Source organism: Hyla sarda, chromosome 1, assembly GCF_029499605.1.
Source record: "Hyla sarda isolate aHylSar1 chromosome 1, aHylSar1.hap1, whole genome shotgun sequence".
In the NCBI taxonomy this organism is placed as follows: domain Eukaryota; kingdom Metazoa; phylum Chordata; class Amphibia; order Anura; family Hylidae; genus Hyla; species Hyla sarda.
Window position 1 is genome coordinate 582,737,996 of NC_079189.1, and position 4,257 is coordinate 582,742,252.

The 4,257-nt window shown below is 48.0% G+C and overlaps 1 pseudogene; it reads left to right on the forward strand.

Moving 5' to 3' along the window:
- Positions 1 to 2,285: 2,285 nt before the first annotated feature.
- Positions 2,286 to 2,454, forward strand: LOC130344973 (U2 spliceosomal RNA; annotated as a pseudogene).
- Positions 2,455 to 4,257: the final 1,803 nt, after the last annotated feature.

Genomic DNA, 4,257 nt, shown 5'->3' on the forward strand with positions numbered 1-4,257 from the left:
CGGGTCCCGCAGCAGCAACGTCCTCTTAAGGCTGGTCCAGCAATGCTCCGGTCGAGGCTTCTCCCAGACATATGCGCAGCCAATCTTCTCCTCCAGCGCCGGCAGCTCGCTCCAGCAGTCTCAGGTAGAGAGCATTCACTTCGGGGGTCGCCTCCCTCGTCCCGGCCTCTACATACTGTAAATCCATCTTCAGGGCTGATGTTTCTTCTTCACAGGTCTGGAACACCTCTACCAACTGCTGACCTGACTTATATCCTGTTCATTCTTCCCGCCTGAACCAGAACAACCAATCGGCTACCAGGTCTATTCTGCCCAGCAACAGCCGGCCCTGCAATGAGAATCTCAGCACAAATGTAAGTGAGACATATAATTAATAGTTACAATTTAATATATAAAACCTTGTTTGATGGACTTTGCTGCTCTTGCGACACGGGGAACCACAGGGTCTTGGAGCGGGCTCCCGTGCAAATCCATGTGCTGCAGTGAATCATGGTTGTACACAAATGGGAATATTAGAAGTGTCAATGCCAACATCTATGGGGGTGATTTATCATACCCTGTCCAGAGGAAAAGTTGCTAAGTTGCACATAGCAGCCAATCCGATCGCTTCTTTCATTTTATCAAGGCCTCTGCAAAATGAAAGAAGCCATCTGATTGGTTGCTATGGGCAACTCAGCATTTTGATCAATCTCCCCTTACATATTTTGCTTAGTATATTTTGAATTGAATTACTGCTATATTAAATTACTGCTATATTAAGCAGACACACCGCGATGTGTAAGTCACCGCGCGCATGCGCGGTGTACTTGCACGCATCACTGCCGCTTCCCCTGCTCCCTGAGCTAGGCCAAGAGCAGCCGTGATGTGTGCAAGTATACTGCGCATGTTCGCGGTGAATCACACATCACAGTGTGTCTGCTCGTAGCGCCGGATTCCCGCTCCGAGCAGGCACATCTGAAGGCACATTGTAGGGTCCATCGTCTGCGGATAGGCAGCGTAAAATACACTGTGAATCCCTCCTTGTGAACAAGCTCTTTTTAGATTTCCGCATGGGGATCCCGCTGCAGAGTCCCATTGAATTCCCATTTGAGGCTCTTAGTGCATTTTTTTATGAAAACGTGTTCCCCAGTCACCATGCAGAGGTAGCCTTATTTCTGATGGCACCTTAACATTCTTTTCACTCACCTCTTCTGGGCTTGAAGGGGTATTGCTGTTTTTTTTTCCCTAAGCCTTTGAGCCCATGATGCCAAGTTATAATACTGTGGTTTTTTGCTTCTATTACCTCTGTGCGCTGCTTTTCCTGTTTTGATGCACAGGGCCCACACCCCGAGGTACTGGCGTGCAAGTCTTTTTATTTTGCTGTTATTTCTGATGTTTCCCAGCATTCCACACATCCAGAGACAATATGTCATAAGTCACATGCTCTCCATGGGGTGTAGCTATGCTTGTAACATCTGCGCTCCGTGAGCATCATGTCTGGGACGCGCCCGCATGCAAATCCCAGCCCGTCACTCACCTCCCTGGTCTTTCTGTTCCTGCAGCCCCGGCGCATGTGCCCCTGCCTCCTAGGGCACGCGCGCGCCGGAGCTCTTAAATTTAAAGGGCCAGTACTCATTTAATTAAGTGTATTCACCTGTGCTCTTGTTATAAGTACTTGCTCCTCCCTTGTATCCCTGCCGAATCTTTGTTGCCTTGTGCCCTAGTGAAAGCATACTGTGTTCCAGTGTTCCTGATCCTTGTTATGTTACCTGACCCTGCACCTTTGTCGCCTGCCCTAACCTACTGCTACCTTGACCTCATCTTGCCAGTTTCCTTTGTGCCATGCCACATCCCAGCAACCTGTGTGGATGAGTCGTGCCAGAGGTAGCGACCTGGGTGCCGCCTGCTGCAGCAAGACCATCCCGATTTGCGGCGGGCTCCAGTGAAAACCAGCGGCACTTTAGACTCCGGTCCCTGGCACGGCTCACGTCATCATCCACACAGGCCCAGAGGATCCACCACCTGCCGTGACCCATTTCAATACAATGTGAGTGGCTGAATAGCAGGATGAAAGGGATTTACTGAAGAAATGATATCCACCCAACCACTACAGCATAACCACGCTCCCTGAAAACCATGTGACTTATGACATATTACCTCAGGTCACATGGATTGCTGGGAAAGCTAGACAACAGTAATATAAAAGGACTTGCACTATAGCACTCCTGGATGTGGGTCCTGGGCATGAAAATGGGACCAAGTGGCGCACAGAGATAATAGAAGCATATTACAGAATAATATATAATATTGCTTCTCGGCCTTTGGGTTAAGATCAAGTGTAGTATATGTTCTAATCAGTGGGCTAGTCTCTCTCATTAATGTAAAATGGATGCTGCATGATGGGGGCAGGTGTACTGGGTGTTACGGGGCTGGTTCTGCCAGCATCGGCTCAATGTGACCCTGATGTGACCTGTTCCCTCCGGGTCTCACCATGAGGGTGGGAGGGTCCAGAGCTGAGGTACTTTTGTGCCTCGGGGAGTAGTGACCCCAAGATGCCGAAATAAAAGGGCTAACTGAGTTAAAGCACTTGCACCATTCTACCTGTGTACTCATCTCTTGTTTCCCGGCTTTCTGGCTAGGATCAGAGACATTTTTATAGATCTGGCCGAATGTCCAGGCAGTATATCTGCACACATTCACTTATTTATTTATTTTTTGTCGTGTTGTTTATACAAAGTATTGTCAGGGTATGGTAGCCCTTCTTGGTGTCCTTCCTGGCGGTCTAGGGGAGGTGTGTATGGCCACTAGGTTCCACATCTCCCTGCAAAAAAAACCAGGTACTCCTCCATGGGCAGGGTACCGACAGTTTAATGGCTCTGCGGGCAGATACCTTCGTTAATTCCTAGGTAAATTCAGGGAGCATTTGTGGTCCCTTAGTAGCTTTGGCGAAAAGGGACATTGAACCTGGAACCTTGCTGGTGCCTTTTGGCCTGGAGGGGAAGGGTAAGGTTTGTTGGGGGGCCTCTATCTCCTCTCAGAGAAGGGCTTACGATAGACCGTATCCTTTGTGCACTTTTTTTTAGTGAAACACGTTTGCACTTTTTCTTGCACTTTGGGGGATTCGAGAGCACAATTACACAATAATATAACTTGGCATCATAGACTCAAAGGCTGAAGAAGAAGAAAGAAATTCCTGGAATACCCCTTTAAACTGAGATGAATGAATAGAATGTTAGGGTCCTATCTGAAATAAGGCTACCCCCGAGTGGTGGATGGGGGACACATTTCATTTTCATCAAAAAGTGCGCTAAGAGCCTCACATTTACATTTGAAGTTAATACAGCAGTAATGTAATATTTCATATCTACAGTGCTCATGCGCATTACTATTTGCAGAGTACTACTGTAACCTTTTTCTTTGTATGCTCATCTGAACTGTGTCAGTGTTGGGGGTTCCACTGTATTTATCCCAGGTTACAACGTCATAAAAATTAGACATGTGCAGAACCCAAAATTTCGTTTTTTTCGTTATGTCAGTTTTCGGTTTTTAAAAATTTTCGGTTCTGTGAATATTCGGAATGCTGTGCATTCGTCATATTCAGTTTTCGGATGCATCCGTGAAAATTTTTTCCGTTTTCGGATGCATTCGTTTAAAAAACGGATGCATTCGTTGGAAACAACGAATGCATTCGTTAATTCTGATTTTTGGTTCTGCACATGTCTAGTGATCCCTCAACATACGATGTTAATTCGTATGTTGAGGGATTCTTGCAATGTAAAAAAGTAAAGTCCTACTCACCTGTCCCCGCTGCTCCCGATAGTGTGCCCGGGCCTCTGCTGGGCTCTCCTAGTCCTCTTCGGTACTCTGCTGGGCTCTGCTGGGCTCTCCTGGTCTTCTCCGGTCCTCCGTTGTCTGCCGCAAGGCCTTACTGGGCCTCCGTAGGGACGTCATCACGTCGCTGCCGCATGCCGTTCCTATTGGATGACGGGACGGCGTGCACGACGGCGTCATGACGACGTCAGAGGGAGACCAGTATGAAGGCCCCGGACCAGCCCAGGACCCACCAGAGGAAGGCCCGGAGCAGCGCGGAAAGGTGAGTGAACCTGTCCGGGCTGCTTCAACTGCTAAAGCATTATGCGCTGCCGGATAGCAGTTGATGCATGGCCCCGACATTCGGTATACTGATAACACATGCATTCGTTGTTCGTTAACATGCATATTCGTTATGCGTTAGTTAACGAATGCATTCGTTAACTGTATATTCGTATTCGTATGCTT